This window comes from Mercenaria mercenaria, chromosome 2 (assembly GCF_021730395.1).
Source record: "Mercenaria mercenaria strain notata chromosome 2, MADL_Memer_1, whole genome shotgun sequence".
Lineage (NCBI taxonomy): Eukaryota > Metazoa > Mollusca > Bivalvia > Venerida > Veneridae > Mercenaria > Mercenaria mercenaria.
The window spans coordinates 92,684,678-92,705,599 of NC_069362.1; the positions used below are offsets into that span (position 1 = coordinate 92,684,678).

General features: G+C 36.0%; 1 protein-coding gene and 1 long non-coding RNA gene across 11 annotated transcripts in view; one reads left to right on the plus strand and one right to left on the minus strand.

Moving 5' to 3' along the window:
- The window catches only part of LOC128555281 (uncharacterized), a 67,833-nt gene extending 66,924 nt beyond the window's left edge, over nt 1-909 (minus strand). Inside the window, exon 1 of the long non-coding RNA XR_008369940.1 lies at nt 551-909. This is a non-coding gene — a long non-coding RNA (uncharacterized LOC128555281). The remainder of the gene's footprint in view (nt 1-550) is intronic.
- The window catches only part of LOC123564584 (G protein-activated inward rectifier potassium channel 3-like), a 159,702-nt gene that overhangs the window by 128,871 nt on the left and 9,909 nt on the right, over nt 1-20,922 (plus strand). The gene's annotated exons all lie outside the window — the stretch shown is intronic.

Genomic DNA, 20,922 nt, shown 5'->3' on the forward strand with positions numbered 1-20,922 from the left:
CATGAAGAATTCAATGCCCCGAGTGAGGCTTGAACCCACATCGATGAGGGGCAAGTGATTTGAAGTCGGCGACCTTAACTACTCGGCCACGGAGGCCGCTATATAAACTATACATATCAGAAAGAAACCTACATCCTTTTTGTTACATTGGTTCAAAACTGATATGGCAGTATATAAAATCAAGGAAGCAGAAACAACATTATTGCTCTGAGGCAAGAGATTGTACATTGCCAAAAGATAAAAAAAAATGAAAATATCATCTTGGTAACTGTTTTTACAATGACTACCTGCAGCAATTTCATATGTAAGATACAGTCTACACACAAGGATGAAACTTTCTACTGGTCATACATACCAGTACATATTAAAGCCCTGCAGGAACGACTTATATAGAAAATAAACCACATATACTGGAAAGAAACCCACATATACATGCACTAAACATAATACCGTATAACTCCGTATTAACACCCCCCCTCTAATTAACGCCCCCCCCCCCCCCCCCCCCCCCCCCCCCCCACGTTTTTTGGGGAAAATAAAAAAATTTTACCTTCAAAAATTGGTCCTAGATCAAACACAATAATATCCAGATAATAACAATTCCATAACAATACAAATGAATTTCAAAAAAAAAAATACACTTTATTAACACAAACTTTTAAACACGTCAACAGGCATGGCACAAATAAATCTACTGTGTGTATCAAAGTACTGAATATGCCACGCTATAAACGCTACAGTATTGATCGAATTTAACTCGGATGATGTCACTCAGCGCGCGACTTTACACAGATTCCCAGTACGATTACGTATCGGGTTATGTCAGTGCATGAATTGGGATAAACAGGGGGGCGTTTATACGAGTTACTGACATTGTTCGGATCAAATTTTTCGTAAAATGCATCGCCCCCGGGGGCGTTTAAACGGGGTTATACGGTATTGCATATTGGTGATAAACATTTGCAAAACCTGCACATATCCACTAAGTAGCTAAATAGTGGAGATGTCTAATGCATTGGACAGTATATAGTTGTTTTACTGGAGTCAAACATATCCCTCTGTCCTTCCCTCAGTGGTATGTTCCTAACTGTCTGAAATATTTTTTATAAAATATACTCATCAAAGCAACTTGTAGAGCATACAGCATAGCTGAAGGTTACACTTCAAGGGCAAAGGTCAAACAGTTTAACTTCATACCTGCCCAGTATTGTCTAAACCACTAAGACTTTCATAAAACTGGCATCATTTGTATATCTTGTTAAGAAGACATGCAGAATATACAACACCAGTCACTAGGTCCAGTATCACATTTGTAGGCCAAAGGTCAAATAGCTGAAATTTGTGTCTGCTCCATATCTTCTGAACTGCTTGGAAGAATTTTATAAAACTGACAACATATATTTTAGCTCAAGATGATGTGCAGAATTCAGAACCCATATCACTATGTCCAAGGACAAGGTCACACTTAGAGGTCAGATAAATTAGCTCAAATTTGTATCTGACTGGAAGCATTCTCGTGAAACTAACATCAGTTATTAACCTGATCTTCAAGGTAAGATGCATAGTACACAACCCAGGTCACTAGGTTCAAGGTCAAGTTCTCACTTGAAGGTTAAACATATAGATTACTTTACTTCCCTTGCATAAAAAGCAGTGTCTGTTGCTAATAATTTGCCTTAAGGTAGCAGATGGCGGTTTTTTCTAGTACTTCGGACTTCCGAGCGATGTGGCCAAGTCAGACGGCTTCCGATATCTTATGAGATGCAGACCTGAAAATAAAAAGATACCGGTTTACATCTTGCTTGAAGAAGAAGATAAAATACATAGTAAACTTCATACAAAGCATAGATTTTTAAATCCACAAGCCACCTGAAAGATAATTTCAGCCGGCGAAAATACATGACATTTCAGCCCAAATTAGCAATATCTCCAACTGGCCTTAAAATGTTAGGGGAAATGATAGAGCCAAATGGCCACTTGCATTCTGTACTCAGTTTCAAGTATTACTTGCAGAGCTGGACAAAAATACCTGTCTACCGATTACTTTTTTCACTATTTTCAACTGTGTGAGGCCTATATGACATTTGACAGTTCACGAGACGCTCAATGCTGATAGTGGTATATATGCATTTCAAGCATTTATATGAAAATGATGACATCAAGCTTACATTCGTATCTGCCAGAATTTCTGCAACATACCATTCTTAAACTTGTTAATCACAAACTCACATCAACAAATATTTCAAACATCAAAACAGCCTTCACTTCAAGGTTTTATCTCTAATGACAGATTTTGACCCTGGCCAATTCGAATCTGTGGCTGGAAACTACCAACTGCTACCTTAAAGAGATTGCTCTAGTTGCCAGAAAGTCCCTCACATACATTTGTATTAGAATGTAGATATGATATCTTGTCCGTAAATATTTGTATAAGCACACACCTACATGTATTTTCACTTGATCGTTAAAGTGTCTAGTGCATTGCATATTGCAAATAAAAAATGAAAATTTCAATTGATGTACATTTGCATTAGCAGAATAAAACTCGGGTTGAATAAGTCATTGCAGTTTGCGTAGGTGGGGAAAAAAGAAATTTATCTAACAAGGTCACAAGTAACAATGGCTATAATTGATACACTTGCACTCAAAAAACTGCCATATCATTGATGGAATCATTAAAGGTTATTAAAATATTGATAAAACAATTATTCAGGTAGATATCTGACTGGAGATAAAACTTCGGAAATCTTCCAGGCATATAAATCATAGTGATTTGTACCCATTACCTTCTGTGAACTTGTTGTATGCAGTCTCCTTGGAATCAGTTTGAATTTCTTGTGGGTATCATACAAGCTTTAGCTTTTGTTTGTTAGAATTCCTGTTACAATTTTTTGTAATGATCATACTGATTTTGTTTTTTCTTTTCTCATCTATCTCTCAACCAGTTTGTAAAACTGTCAGAAGTTTATTCCGACTACTTCTACATAGCTGTTAGTTGAACGTAACTGAAAACCCATTCAAACTTTGTACAAAGGATCAGATACAAAAGCTAAATAGTTTATATTCATACTACTGCCAGGTTGATTGTTTTTGGCAAAGTTTCTGTGCCTTCATGTTTTTTTCAAGAAATAAGATTTATTCAAGCTGACTGGATTATCAGCCAATTCATACAGGCCTTTGCATTAATTGTCCTGACTCACTTCTCTGTATTGCTGGTTTGGAATTCAATGACATTATATACACTGAAAGCAACCCCACCTGTGTTATGTGTTTCATTATAAAATGTTCCGTATTTGATGTCTTAAAAGTACATTTCTATAATTATTAAAGTGAGTTACAGATAATTATCTCAGATCATTTTTCTCAGTAGATTACTTGGTCATGCCTTGAAACCATCCCTTGTCTGTGATTAATTTGCACTTTAGTATGATTTTGCTGTTTGTAGCCCCAAACTCCCACACACCTACTTCACCTGCATGTTGGGCTGGTTGAATGGTCTGTAAGTACAGATTGTGTAAAGTTATTTGCTCTTTATGTTTTTCTAGCCTTAAAACTCCTATATGTCCACGTCAATTGGTCTTTTTATAAGCACCTCTTTACTTGCATGTGTAAAGTTACTATCTCTATATATTGCCAAATTCAAGTCACCAAACTCTAGTGATAAGCAGGGAATATGAGCTAGCTCTTTATTCTGTGTAGTTCTTTGAGTAAAGTTAACAAGAAAAAATCAGCCACGACACAAGCACCCAGGTTTGATTCCCATGTGTCAGATTTAAAAGCCATGATACAAGTGCCAGATTGTGACTTTCCAAGAGATAAAGGTAGATAAAGGTCAGCAATGACAAAGCACACAGTTTGACTTTTTTATGTATATAGTAAAAGGGAGACAGAAGGGCAGCCTTGATACAAAAACCAAGGTTGACATCCATGTATGACAGACAGAAGGTCAACCATAACACAAGCACAAAAGAGACAAAAGGTCTCCTGTTGGCACAGGTAACAAAATGTGATGAACTGACAGAGTATACAACTTCTATGAATATTTTTTTCAACAAAATAGAGTCAAAAACCCTGTATATCATACTGAAATACTCAACATAGTCATGTCTATTAGTATAACAGGCACTTGAGTTCTAGCATGTACAACATCACATACAAATATCAGCATAGAGGTTTACTACATATATATTGTATGCTTACACAATCGTTTGATAGTATTTTAACCAGTACAGTTTTAATGAGAAATAAATATGCCTCTAACAAAACACCATATCTAACCATGATCTGATGTACTTTACAGAGGTCTGGTTTGTTCCAGATAGTGAGTTTCTATCAAAAAGCGATTATATTCCACCTCTGCATTTTACCAAGTTGTTTGCAAGTTTTATCTGGCAAGATGTAAAAACCATCATCATAAAATCGGCACCTTTGTTGATGTTTGAATCTCATCGTGATATTGCATCATCACTAATGTTTTGGTTGGTTTTTTTTTCACCCTTCAAGTTGTGTTTCTGTAATCACACAGACTGATAAGGTTTCAGATGAAGTTGATACGAAATTGATGTATGAAATGAAGTTAAGGTTATAAGATATTGCTGTCTACAGTGTTTATGAAATATTGCATTATGACAGTATTTTTTTAAAAAGGAAAAACATTTTAGTATTTTTATGAATTAAGAAATGATATATCCCAACAGTGATTTGTCGTTGTTTGGAGTTTACATGCAAAGGAATTATATGACAATGGCACAGCCCGATTGATATAATAATACGCATCTAAATGACAATGATTTAATTCATGAGCAAATCACTGTTTGAGATGTATTATTTTGATTCTAACAGGTTATCAAGGATTATTATGTACGTCCTTGACGATATCCATCAAATATGTGTGTCTGATTTCTGCTGATGTCTTTTCCATTCTTTGCTGTCTAATGCTATGATGTAATAATTGTGACATCAGAAAAATGAATTGTTGAATAATAACACAGTTTTGAGCCTTCTTTGTTTAATAGGAAAACAAATTGGGTGGTGTTAGAATAAGCCATCATTCTTGTTTCGAAGTTATATTTGGGATGTTTTTGTGGAAATACTTATATATTTATATTCATCCTCAAAAAAAGTATATATCCATTATGTTTAAAGGTCAAATACCAGCATATATTCAACAGCTTTTGGAGCCTCCACCACCAAGAAGTTAAGGTTAGAAACTGGCTACTTTTATGCTAGGTAATCATTCAACTGGTTTCTGGATGTTCAGTGGTTTTGACAAGTTCCCTTTGTCAGTATGGCCTGGAGAACAGTGAAGTTCTGGGGACTGAACTCCATACCCGTTCTATGCTAATAGAACAGAACTGATGAAATGGCAAACATTGACTGACAAAAAGCAATATCAATTATCAAGAGTATTCCTACTCCTTAATCGTTAAATGATTCAGTTTAGATATTACAGGGAATCTTGTTTTTCTGGACTCCAGTTCCTGATTGTTGCATGATGCAAAATGTTCAATCAATAATTAACAGCAACTACGTATCGGTTGAGAACTGGTTGAGATTATCTTAACCGTCTTTTGGGCTCATTCCAGACAGTCAATAAAAAACATCAGTCTGTTAAGAATTTGTTGGCCAATCACAAATACTGCTCTATATTGGCTGTGTTTTTAGTGTCAGATGAAACACAGCAGAATAATGTAATTGTCTCATTTTGTAAGATGTTAAATTGACTTACAGAGCTCTAAATGTCAGGATTCAGATATAATATGTCATCATCAGGAAGGAAACTGTAGAAATTCCATAAATAGTGCATCTAGAATCTTTTCTCCTTCATCTGATTCTAGACACACATGCCATAAACAGTAAAACCTTTTTACCAAATGCTTGTGCAGGAACAAAATGCCTGTACAAGTTTGTCAGAACTAAGTGCATCTAGATGTAAAATTATTTTCGTTTTCTCCACGCATGTTACTTATGCCATCTTTAAACGTCTCAAATGGTGAAAGCTATTCCTTCCTCCTTGAGCAACATTTTGTTGACAGGACTTACGTAGACTGCAAATTATGTGGTTTCCTTACACCTTGATTACACAGCAAAATGTTCCCTTTATGATCTTTCTTATAATCATCCTTTACCCTGCTAAATTTCTAAAATGGACTGGTCCACCATTCAATTTGGGCAGTACCATTTATTATTCAAAGGGGTTTTTACTGAAAATTTACTGTCTGCACTGGTCGCAAAGGCAGAATCACTTGCCGCCAGCAGGCTAAAGGTTAATTAAAAGCCAAAATTAATACTTTTTCTCAAATAACTATCTACATTTTTCCCATTGTTTTATTGAGGTATAACTTAAATACTGGTAATCATATTGAACTCCATTCTTTCAAGACATGTGGCCTTAAACAAAAACATATTCTACAGAAATTTGATTCCTGGCTATTATTTAAGCATTAAATACTGTTTATTTCCTGGGTGAATTGGTAGGACAAATACCCCCTGCTTAGAAAGATACAATCACACTTTTACACTTGTCAACAATTATTGTTGGGTGTATTCCAATAACCAATAACCATTATCATCAATATTATAAAGGTTTGCTAATATCAGTTGTTTCAACAACCAGGATGTTCCAACCATTTGTTATTGGGTGACATTTTAAAAGCTATCTTGTATCATAGCTAACTTTTATTGCGCCATCAGGACAAGCACTTTAAAGATAATTGTGCTGTTTCATAGTCTGGCTGTTTCTTTTACATGTTGTATAATTATGTTAATCCTGAAATTTATGATAAGCTTTTGTGCATCTCTAATGCAGAAACAGTTGATAGTGTAGCAGAAAAAAGAAAACCCAGTCTTGACTTCGGATAATTTAAAAAAAAGCAAAAATCTGAAAGTTAAATACAATAAACCAAAAAAGCGAGAAAATAGTCTGTGACAGTAAAAGCATACTAATTATTATATTTGAATAGTTCCTGAACCGAGGTAAATAAAACTTGAGTTTGGAGACCAGTCTTGAAACTCCAGAATCTGACTGGTTTTGAAATTGGCCAATAGTTCATTCTTAGACTGGACTCTCCATCGTTCATATGACTGAAAAACTGTTGAGAAAGACGTTAAACCGAACACACACTAGACTGGTCTCAGTTTTCAATATTCTGACCCTGGAACTGAATAAACAAAACACTTACAGACTAAACAGTCCACATATTTTCAAATATCTAAACATCTAATCTAATCATGTTGGCATACAGTCTTGGAAAATAAAAGCAAAGTTTCTTTCATCTGGACATCTTAACAAAATATTCTGGAAATGTGAAACTCTTAATGGAGAGCCATCTTGATGGGGAAAAGTAAGCCATAATTGATCTGCATCAGTAGCTTTTTAGCTCACCTGAGCACGAAGTGCTCAAAGGTGAGCTTTAGTGATCGCCCTGTGTCCGTCGTCCGTCGTCGTCCGTCCGTCCGTCCGTCGTCAACAATTTGACTGTTAACACTCTAGAGGTCACATTTTTGGCCCAATCTTAATGAAACTTGGTCAGAATGTTACCCTCAATAAAATCTTGGACGAGTTCGATATTGGGTCATCTGGGATCAAAAACTAGGTCATCAGGTCAAATCAAAGGAAAAGCTTGTTAACACTCTAGAGGTCACATTTTTGGCCCAATCTTAATGAAACTTGGTCAGAATGTTACCCTCAATAAAATCTTGGACGAGTTCGATATTGGGTCATCTGGGATCAAAAACTAGGTCATCAGGTCAAATCAAAGGAAAAGCTTGTTAACACTCTAGAGGTCACATTTTTGGCCCAATCTTAATGAAACTTGGTCAGAATGTTACCCTCAATAAAATCTTGGACGAGTTCGATATTGGGTCATCTGGGTTCAAAAACTAGGTCACCAGGTCAAATCAAAGGAAAAGCTTGTTAACACTCTAGAGGTCACAATTTTGGCCCAATCTTAATGAAACTTGACCAGAATGTTAATCTTGATGATCTTAAGGTCCAGTTTGAATCTGGGTCATGTAGGATCAAAAACTAGGTCACCAGGTCAAATCAAAGGAAAAGCTAGTTTACACTGTAGAGACCACATTTATGACCATATCATAATGAAACTTGGTCAGAATGTAAATCTTGATGATCTTAAGGTCAGTTGTAAATCTGGGTCAGGTGGGGTCAAAAACTAGGTCACTAGGTCAGATCAAAGGAAAAGCTTGTTAACACTGTAGAGGCCATATTTATGACTATATCTTCATGAAACTTAGTCAGAATGTTAAACTTGATGATCTTTAGGGCAGGTTTGAATCTGGGTCATGTCGGATCAAAAACTAGGTCACCAGGTCAAATCAAAGGAAAAGCTAGTTAACACTTTAGAGGCCACAGTTATGACCATATCTTAATGAAACTTTGTCAGAATATTAATCTTGATGATCTTTAGATCAAGTTTAAATCTGGGTCAGTTGGGGTCAAAAACTAGGTCACTAGGTCATATCAAAGGAAAACCTTGTTAACACTCTAGAGGCCACATTTATGACTGTATATTCATGAAACTTAGTCAGAATGTTAAACTTGATGATCTTTAGGTCAAGTTCGAATCTGGGTCATATCGGGTCAAAAACTAGGTCACGGGGTCATTTCAAAGGAATGGCTAGTTAACACTTTAGAGGCCACATTTATGACCATATCTTAATGAAACTTGGTCAGAATGTTAATCTTAATGATCTTTAGGTCTGTAGGTCAGGTGAGCGATACAGGGCCTTCATGGCCCTCTTGTTTAATTTTGAACTTTGGATAATTAGCAGAGTATCTAGGACAATGAATATAAAATATGATACTGTTTGGTGTCAGATAGCCTACAGAAATGGTCAATAGCTTTTCATAACTGGAAAAACTATTTATGATGGCACTTAATTGCTTCACAAATACTGTTACTGACTGAATAGAAAAAATAGTTTAGAAGTTGGCCTTTTTGTACAGAAAAGGTGGAAGATAATAGAAAGTCATACTATAGGTCAGAAAGTGGAGGCAGGCTTTTTATGGTGCATAATACGGCCATGCTTACAAGACACTAACAAGATTTTTTGCAAGATATATACTGCTACCAGTACTCTGAAGATACTAAAAAAGTGAATGAAATATGCTTATTAAAAGAATCATTGCCCTGTAAATAACAGTATGTTGCCATGTAATGAGAACATAATAGGAGTTAATATGATGAAAGAAAAGATACACTATAAAAGAAAGGTTTTTAGCTCACCTGAGCACGAAGTGCTCAAAGGTGAGCTTTTGTGATCGCCCTGTGTCCGTCAGTCGTCCGTCCGTCGTCGTCAACAATTTGACTGTTAACACTCGAGAGGTCACAATTTTGGCCCAATCTTAATGAAACTTGGTCAGAATGTTACTCTCAATAAAATCTTGGATGAGTTCCATATTGGGTCATCTGGGGTCAAAAACTAGGTCACCAGGTCAAATCAAAGGAAAAGCTTGTTAACAGTCTATAGGTCACAATTTTGGCCCAATCTTAATGAAACTTGATCAGAATGTTACCCTCAATAAAATCTTGGATGAGTTCGATATTGGGTCATCTGGGTTCAAAAACTAGGTCACCAGGTCAAATCAAATGAAAAGCTTGTTAACACTGTAGCGTCACAATTTTGGTTGGTCCAATCTTAATGAAACTTGGTCAGAATGTTACCCTCAATAAAATCTTGGACAAGTTTGAGATTGGGTCATCTGGGGTTAAAAACTAGGTCACAAGGTCAAATCAAAGGAAAAGCTTACTAACACTCTAGAGGTCACAATTTTGGCCCAATCTTAATGAATCTTGGTCAGAATATTACCCTCAATAAAATCTTGGACGAATTTGATATTGGGTCATCAGGGGTCAAAAACTAGGTCACCAGGTCAAATCAAAGGAAAAGCTTGTTAACACTGTAGAGGCCACATTTATGACTATATCTTCATGAAACATGGTCAGGATTTTAATCTTGATGATCTCAAGGTCCAATATGAATCTGGGTCATGTAGGATCAAAAACTAGGTCACCAGGTCAAATCAAAGGAAAAACTAGTTAACACTGTAGTGGCCACATTGTTGACCATATGTTAATGAAACTTGGTCAGAATGTTAATCTTGACGATCTATAGATCATGTTCAAATCTTGGTCAGGTGGGATAAAAAACTAGGTCACTAGGTCAAATCAAAGGAAAAGCTTGTTAACACTATAGAGGCGACATTTATGACTGTATCTTCATGAAACTTGGTCAGAATGTTAATCTTAATGATCTTTAGGTCAAATTCAAATCTGGGTCATGTGGGGTCAAAAACTAGGTCACTAGGTCAAATCAAAGGAAAAGCTTGTTAACACTGTAGAGGCCACATTTATGACTGTACCGTCATGAAACTTAGTCAGAAAGTTAATCTTGATGATCTTTAGGTCAAGAACGAATCTGGGTCATATGGTGTCAAAAACTAGGTCACCGGGTCAAATCAAAGGAAAAGCTAGTTAACACTTTAAAGGCCACATTTATGACCATATCTTAATGGAAATTGGTCAGAATGTTAATTTTGATGATCTTTAGGTCAATAGGTGAGTGATACAGGGCCTTCATGGCCCTCTTGTTTACTGTCAGACACTAAGCCCCTATTAACACAGATCTGGTTTAATGTAAAGCATACAATAGAATGGAGATTGTTGACTGACCATAAGTTTAGAGCAGACTTTGAAAGATGCTTCTAGCTGAAATAGGTAATATATGGAGAGCTATCTCGCCCATTCTTGTGAATGTCTTCACATCCAGATTTGAAACATTTTCATTTTATCACTGTTATCATATAATGGATTTGCTTCAAACTTAAATAGTTTTTCCTCATCATCAGCTATACACAAGGGCCATAACTCACACCAGTATTTCATGATTTATGCCCATTTTTTAGCTCACCTGAGCACAAAGTGCTAGGGATGAGCAATTGTGATTGCTCACCATCGGGCATCCATCCATCCACACTTTCCTATAGACAGCATCTCCTCTGAAATCATTTGATGGAAATTGATGAAACTTGGCCTGGATGTCCCTTGTGTAGTCCTCTTCCAAAGATGTTCAAATGGTTCCGCTCAGTTGCAAATAGGAGCCGCCAGGGCTAAAAATAGAAAAATCTTTAAACGACACGTCTTCGATTCTTAACGTCTGAGCCAATTTTAAAATAATTTCATACAAATGGTCCTTATGTAACCCTCTACCAAGATTGTACAAATTATCCTGATTTGTCAAAAAACATGGCCGCCAGGGGACATCACAGTCACTTTTTCCTATATGTTTATATTGGCAACCTTAAAAGTCTTCTTGTCTGAAAACCACAAGACCTAGGCCTTTGATATTTGGTATTTAGCATTGCCTTGTGGTCCTCTACCAAGACTTTTGCAATTATTACCCTGGGGTGAAAAGAGGCCTGGCCCCAGGTGTCCCAAGTTTTACATAGACTTATATAGTAAAAAAAAGAAAATCTTATCTGAAAGTTCAAGGCCTAGGCCTTTGATACTTGGTATGATGCATTGCCTAGTGGTTCTCTAACAAGACTGTTCAAATTATTCCCCTGGGGTGAAAAGAGGCCAAACCCTGGTTATATAGGAAAAAATACTTATTATCTGATCATATTTCCTAGACTGATTAATTATAATTACCTGATGACCCCAAGTAATTAGGGGTCACTTGACTGTGACCTTGACCTACTGACCTGCTTTCTTGTTTTTCAATTTGCAATTTGGATGACATATACAGTTTTGCACACCAATCTTGACACTGACTTTCAGTTACCATGAACGTGACCTACTGACCTAGTTTCTTAATATTTTAGCATCAGTTTGACATTTGAAACATGTAGCTCATATTACTCAGGTGAACGCTCCAGGATCATCATGACCCTCTTGTTTTACTTACAATTTCAGGTTTAAGTGTTGATGCATTTTCACTGCTTAAGGGTTAGGTACATATTTTGAACAAAAATTCAAACAACACAAAATCTTAGAAAAAAAATAGTTGTTTTACATGAAAAATGAACAGCATATAGAACATGTTCGTAGCTCTACATTACTGATATGTGCATTGAATTCTAGAAAAGGACTGCATATTTAAGGGGCTACACTTTTGGTCAGTTCAGCACCTTTGAAAACTCACCATTACATATCATTCCTTTTGAATAATGTCCCAGTGATGAACTTTTTAGGTTAAAAGTAGTTTTTAGCATGTGTTTACTACTATTTCTTAATGGCATTTATTTCAGTCATTATATTGGAAAGGTGTTGTTCATTAAGAAGAAAACTGAAAAAGTCTGGAAATAAGATACTTATGATTTTATTATGTATGCATGTTGCTCAAGGAAGATTTCAGTTGATGTTGCACAATTGTTAAAAATTGCTATGAACTGAAATCTTGAAATAGTATTTAATAATCATGCTGTTCTTTCTTCCATGTCACACATATTGTTCATGTTAGGCATGTTTGTATTTTACTTACATTTGAACAGTCTGTAAGTTTACATCTTGCAGTACCTATGCTCCTTGTACCTGCAGAACACTCATCAAGTCTGTTAACTTTACAGTTTGTTGTTTCTTCTGGTAACAAGTCGGGAATTATCGGTCATGTCAGACATGTTTGTCGTTTTAAATGAAACCAGTCAATTGGCATTTGCACTGTATCAGATAACCAGTCTGTTGCATCACCCCATACCTGAGCTTCTTGTATTGATCTAATCCATTTTGTAACACAGAAGTCTCTAGACTCAGATAGTTCAAATTGCAGACTGGCTAAATGTTGAAGCTGCATTTACCTTCTGGCATAAATTGAGTATATAACAGTGTCTTTTTATGCTCCCCCCTTCGAAGAAGGAGGGGTTTAATTCTTTTGCAGATGTTGGTTGGTCTGTCTGTCTGTCTGTCTGTCCGCAGACCATTCGGTTTCTGGATGATAACTCAAGAACACTTGGGCCTAGGATCATGAAAGCTGATAGGGAGGTTGGTCATAACCAGCAGATGACTCGTATTGATTTTGAGATCAGTAGGTCAAACTCACAGTGACCCGGAACAGTTAAACAGTTTCCAGACGATAACTTGAGAACGTTTGGGCCTAGGATCACGAAACTTCAAACTAAGGTTGGTCATGACCAGCAGGTGACCCCTATCGGTTTTTAGATCAGTAGGTCAAAGATCAAGGTCACATTGACAAGGAACAGTTAAACCGTTTCCGGACAATAACATGAGAACAGTTGAACCTAGGATCACGAAACTTGATAGGGAGGTTGATCAAGACTCGCAGATGACCCTATTGCTTTTTCAGATCAGTAGGTCAAAGGTCAAGGTCACAGTGACCTGGAACAGTTAAACCGTTTCCAGACAATAACTTGAGAACGCTTGGGCCTAGGATCACAAAACTTGATACGAAGGTTGATCATGACCAGCAGATGACCCCTATTGATTTTGAAATCAGTAGGTTAAAGGTCAAGGTCACAGTGACCTGGAACAGTTAAACCATTTCCAGACGATAACTTAAGAACGGTTGGGCCTAGGATCACTAAACTTGATACGAAGGTTGATCATGACCAGCAGATGACCCCAATTGATTTTGAAATCAGTAGGTTAAAGGTCAAGGTCACAGTTACCCAGAACAATTAAACCATTTCCGGATGATAAATTGAAAAATAAAACAGAATACTGAATGCATCAAGTGGGGCATTTTGTGTTCTACAAGCTGTTATTGGAATATTATACAATAGGACGCAATCAAATTATTTTGTTTCATCTATATTAAGAAAACAGTTTGTGCAGATGGTCACAATGACACGTAATTTTATATCAAACAGAAGACTTTTGACATTCCTTGAATAAACAAGCTAAGAATATTTTACTTCCTTATCATCTTTTCTGCCAGAAATTTATGAAAGCTTTATATTTTTATGTAGCAATATGGGTGCGATCTTAACTGGAAATCGTAGTGTAATAGCAATCATGCTGCAATGTCAGCATAAGCAGGCCACAAGATAAATCATAGTGTCACAGCAATGTCAATATATGCCACAAGATAAATCATAGTGTAACAGCAATGTCAATATAGTGTTCATGCAACATAGAAGTAAATCATAGTGTAACAGCAATGCCAACATATGCCACAGATAAATCATAGTGTAAAGCAATGCCAACATAAGCAACAAGATAAATCATAGTGTTACAGCAATGCCAACATATGCCACAAGATAAATCATAGTGTTACAGCAATGCCAACATATGCCACAAGATAAATCATAGTGTTACAGCAATGCCAACATATGCCACAAGATAAATCATAGTGTTACAGCAATGCCAACATAAGCACAAGATAAATCATAGTGTTACAGCAATGCCAACATAACAAAAAATCATGTGTCAGCAATGCAAATATGCACAGATAATCATAGTGTTACAGCATGCAAACATATGCCACAAGAAAATCATAGGTTACACATGCAACATATGCACAAGATAAATCATAGGTTACAATGCAACATAGCACAGATAAGTCATAGTGTTACAGCATGCAACATATGGTACAAGATAAATCATAGTGTTACAGCAATGCAAACATATGCCACAAGATAAATCATAGTGTTACAGCAGTGCAAACATATGCCACAAGATAAATCATAGTGTTACAGCAATGCCAACATAAGCCACAAGATAAATCAAAGTGGCACAGCAGTGCAAACATATGCCACAAAGGGAATCATAGTGTTACAGCAATGCCAACATATGGTACAAGATAAATCATAGTGTTACAGCAATGCCAACATAAGCCACAAGATAAATCATAGTGTTACAGCAATGCCAACACAAGCCACAAGATAAATCATAGTGTTACAGCAATGCCAACATAAGCCACAAGATAAATCATGGTGTTACAACAATGCCAACATATGTCACTAGATAAATCATAATGATATAGCAATGTCAGCATATAGTACAAGATAAATCATAGTGTTACAGCAATGAAAAGATATGCCACAAGATAAATCATACTGTTACAGCAATGCCAACATATGCCACAAGATAAATCATAGTGTTACAGCAATGCCAACATAAGCCACAAGATAAATCATAGTGTCACAGCAGTGCAAACATATGCCACAAAGGGAATCATAGTGTTACAGCAATGCCAACATATGGTACAAGATAAAACATAGTGTTACAGCAATGCCAACATAAGCCACAAGATAAATCATAGTGTTACAGCAATGCCAGCATAAGCCACAAGATAAATCATGGTGTTACATCAATGCCAACATAAGCCACAAGATAAATCATGGTGTTACAGCAATTCCAACATACGCCACTAGATAAATCATAATGATACAGCAATTTCAACATATGGTACAAGATAACTCATAGTGTTACAGCAATGAAAAGATATGCCACAAGATAAATCAGAGTGTTACAGCAATGCCAACATAAGCCACAAGATAAATCATAGTGTTACAGCAATGCCAACATAAGCCACAAGATGAATCATAGTGTTACAGCAATGCCAACATAAGCCACAAGATAAATCATGGTGTTACAGCAATGCCAACATAAGCCATAAGGTAAATCATGGTGTTACAGCAATGCCAACATATGCCACTAGATAAATCATAATGATACAGTAATGTCAACATATGGTACAAGATAACTCATAGTGTTACAGCAATGTCAACATAAGCCACAAAATAAATCATCTAGTGTTACAGCAATGCAAAGATATGCCACAAAGGGAATAGTAGTGTTACAGCAATGCCAACATATGCCACAAGATAAATCATAGTGTTACAGCAACGCAAACATATGCCACAAAGGGAATCATAGTGTTACAGCAATGTCAACATATGCCACAAAGGGAATCATAGTGTTACAGCAATGCCAATATATGCCACAAGATAAATCATAGTGTTACAGCAACGAAAACATATGCCACAAAGGGAATCATAGTGTTACAGCAATGCCAACATATGCCACAAAGGGAATCACAGTGTTACAGCAATGTCAAGATATGGTACAAGTTTGATAATTAGCAAGATTGCTGCATTTAATAAATAGTTATAGCCCTTGATTACTCATAATTGCCATACACATTTGAGTACTTATTACTTGAGCAATTTTTTTAAAACTTACTAAGAATGTGTATGAACACAAGATTATGTAAAGGTTTGGTTACATGTAGGGATGGGAACGAATACTGTAATCAATATTCAATTATTCGGTTTGCCATATTCGAATATATTCGGCATGTTTTACTGGAATTTTTAAATTCTTATTAAGTGATTGCCATATACACAATATATTCCAGTTTAAAACGCGAATCATCGTATGTTATAAAGTCTAAAATGTTTGTTTCGGGTAACCCGACCCTACCTAGTTAAACCCGCCGACCCTAGTGTTTTATTTCACGATTCTGTCAGTATAATCATGAACATATTTAACTATTTCAGACTTTTAGAAGAAACATTCAAATCGAATATAATTTAGACCGTCGCATCTTTATCTAAAAATAGTAGGTCGTCCAATTTAAGCTCGTGATGTATTACTGCTGCCATTTTGAAAATTTTTAATCGGTGTGTAAAAGCCGACAAACTAAGCGAAGGCAGACTTAAGCCTTCTTCAACAAAATCATATATGATTTCTTGATGTTATTATAAACTACTTCAAAATTTATTTCAAATACGGCTGTTTGCCCGGGCGCTGTGGATGGAAACCGATTCTGTGGACAGTATGAAATCTCTTACAAAATTTTGCAAAAATATCGCCAATATCTACAAGTTTGGTATTGTTTTCAAAAAAAAAAAAAAGAATTCTAAAACTTGTTACATATAACAGGTGCCAATAAAAATGAACAAAAGAAACAAGATATCACATGTACGCCTGGTGCAAACTGTTAACCCGTCACGATGACCCCTGTCAATTATGCATTGCAATTTTCTTGTTAATTGGATATCTTTATATATATATATATATATATATTATATATATATATATATATATATATATATATATATATTATATAACAAATGTTTTTTTTCTGAAAAAATAGCATGCTTATATTGCCCTAAATAAACTATACTTAATATACACTAATTTACGAGTATTCGAATTTGATTTTCATATTTGAATATTCTGCCGATTTTCAAATATTCAAATATCCGAATATTCGTTCCCATCCCTAGTTACATGAAATTGCTCCAATAGCAGTTATAATGGTCAATGACTTTGTCAGTATTGCTTTCTCACTTTGTAAACACCATAGAAGCCACATTTCCTCAGAAATCTTCATGAAACTTGCACAGATATAAAGCCAAGTTTGATAATGAGCAAGATTGCAGTAGTAATACAAGAATTATGGTCCTTGAATCAATCAAAACTGATACATTCAAATTGTAATCTAATGCATGCTGCTGTTCTTAGCAATCTTCAACAAACTTTAATATACTGTACGTAAAATAACCAGAAGAACTGGTACATATAACTGAGTGATTGCTTTAGAAATTACTGAGATATGGCCCTTTGTGGGTTCGAGCCTCACTCGGGGCGTTGAATTCTTCATGTGAGGAAGCTATTCAGCTGGCTTACTGAAGGTCCGTGGTTCTACTCAGGTGCCCGCTAAATATGATGAAATAATGCACGGAGGGGTACCTTGGGTCTTCCTCTACCATCAAAGCTGGAAAGTCGCCATATGACCTAAAATTGTGTCGGTGCGACATTAAACCCAACAAAAATATTAAAAAAAAATAAATTGTACTGAATTGCATCATTTCACATTTTTACTTGTGAGTAGGAAAATGTTTTGAACAATATCCTTTAACTTAAGCATTCAATCTATTATTTAGAACAAAAACCATCCAAAAATAATGTCTGACCCCATGCTAACTGCAACAATTTTTCTGTCTTTTATTACAGTTACAGTCTGGTTGCTCCAGTCATTATGGATTTAGAAGTGTCTGTAAATAGGAGAAGTCCTTGTATACTTACTGAATTTACATGGACCAATAGGTTATATCTAGCTTGTTGCAATATTGCTAGGTCAAATTATTAGTCCCCTACTGGTTGAAAACCAGTTTCGGGGACTATAGGAATGCGCTTTTCCGTCATTCCGTCATTCTGTCATTCTGTCATTCCGTCATTCTGTCATTCCGTCCGTCCGCAATTTCGTGTCCGGTCCATAACTCTTTTATCCATGAAGGGATTTTAATATTACTTGGCACAAATGTTCCCCATGATGAGACGACGTGTCATGCGCAAAACCTGGACCCCTGGCTTAAAGGTCAAGGTCACAATTGTAGGTCAAAGGTCAACAGGGCTTTTTTCCTGTCCGGTCCATAACTCTCCCATCCATAAAGGGATTTTAATATCACATGGCACAATTGTACGTCATAATAAGATGATGTGTCATGCACAACTTTCAGACCCCTAGCTCAAAGGTCAAGGTCACACTTAGCAGTCAAATGTTAACATGGCATGAACAGGGTCTGTTTCGTGTCCGGTCCATAACTCTTTCATCCATGAAGGGATTTTAATATTACTTGGCAAAAATGTTCCCCATGATGAGGCGATGTGTCGTGCGCAAAACCCGCACCCCTAGCTCAAAGGTCAAGGTCACAATTTGAGGTCAAAGGTCAACAGGGCTTTTTTCCTGTCCGGTCCATAACTCTCCCATCTATGAAGGGATTTTAATATCAGTTGGCATAATTGTACCTCATAATAAGACGATATGTCATGTACAACTTTCAGACCCCTAGCTCAAAGGTCAAGGTCACACTTAGCAGTCAAATGTTAACATGGCATGAACAGGGTCTGTTTCCTGTCCGGTCTATAACTCTGTCATCCATGAAGGGATTTTGATATTACTTGGCACAAATGTTCCCCATTATGAGGCAACATGTCATGCGCAAAACCCGGACCCCTAGCTCAAAGGTCAAGGTAACAATTGGAGGCCAAAGGTCAATAGGGGTTTTTTTCCTGTCCGGTCCAGAACTTTGTCATCCATCAAAGGATTACAATATTACTTGGCATAAATGTTTCCCATGATGAGACGACGTGTCATGCGCAACACCCAGAACCCTAGCTTAAAGGTCAAGGTCACACTTTGAAATCAAAGGTCAATAAGATTTTTTTCCTGTCCGGTCTATAACTTTGTCATGCAAAACAGGATTTAAATATCAGTTGGCACAAACATTTCCCTGGATGAGACAACATGTTGTGCGCAAAGCCCCGGCTCTAGGTCTAAGGTCAAGGTCATACTTAGAGGTCAAAGGTCAAATTCAAGAATGACTTTGTCTGGAGCATTTCTTCTTTATGCATTGAGGGATTGTAATGTAACTTGGCACAAATGTTCACCACCATGAGACGAAGTGTCGCACGCCAGAACCAGGTCCCTGGGTCTAAGGTCAAGGTCATACTTAGAGGTTAAAGGTCAAATTCAAGAATGAGTTTGTCCGGAGCATTTCTTCTTCATGCATGGAGGGATTTTGATGTAACTTGGTAGAAATGTTCACCACTATGAGGCACACTTTTTTTTAGAATTATGTCCCTTTGTTGTTACTATAAATAGATTATATTGTAACTTTTTTATTACTGGCCATAGGGAAAAATTGAGACCACTTTTCTGTGGTACAACATGCACAGTACATCCAAATAATAGGTGTATTTTGATCTATCTCTACCTGGTAAAGAGTTTCTTGTGGACTTAAATTTTATAGATTTTTTTTTTTTTTTTTTTTTTTTTAGGGTTTATTTCACTTTGTTGTTACAATAAGTAACTTTTATGATAATTTTTTGTATAATCGACCAAAAAAAAATCCAAATGAAAACAACTGTACGTTTTTATAGATGCAAATTTTAATCCAAGTGCTTTGTTATATTATATTGTATATATAGTACAATATTGTTTATACATCATTGACAGATATCAGTTCATTATGTTTTACTGCAGTAGAGAAAATAAGGTGCCTTCCAGTAGGGGACTTTGTATTGCATGGCAATACTTCATTCACTTGTTTTGCTTTATCATCAAGACATGAAATCAGACTTTCCAGCATATAATATTTATTAAGGTTGAAGGTCCAGGTATGCATAAATAAAAAATGATCATAACCAAGTCATATAATAAAGTATTGTTTTATATGAAAATTTAACAGTGAATAAAAGATGTGTAATATGCTACTTGACATATTGTGCCTAGAACTTGGGAAATTAAGACTCCAGGAAAGGGGTCGCACTCAAAGTTTTTAATACCATACTGTAGTCTTAAATATTTTTTCCAAGAGTCCACCACAGATTGCCATTTGTAATTAAATCTAAGGGAAACAACTATTGTAAAGTAAGGAATATAGTCACACATAAAAAGGAGAAAATAAAATCATAAAATGAACTTCTCACAATTGTAAGTATACAAATAGAGTATTACCAACAATTTACATGTCTAATACATGTTTTACTGTACTGTTCCTACTACTGGATACTTTAAATATTCTCAGAAAGTTGTTCCCCTTTAAAATAATCTCATTTGTAAAGGATATTAAACCTTATGTGAAATTTCAGCAAATGCATCAAGAATAAGATATGTTCTGTTTTTAGAGGTATTTGTTATGCAGAAGTGTGGGTTCGTGCAGTCTGCTCAGGTGCCCCGCCTGATATCAAATAATACATGGAGGGGTACCTGGGGTCTTCTTCCACCACCAAGCTAGAAAGTCACCATATGACCAATAATTGAGTTGATACCATGTTAAACCCAACAAAACTTATCAAAAAGTGTGGAAGAAAACACCTGTGCTTGAAATCAATTAAAAGGAAGGATGACATGTTTCAATTTAGATGTTGCAGTAAGAGGACCCTCTGAAAATAGCTTTTCCTTTAATTATTAAAACTGCAGCAAATCCTTGAA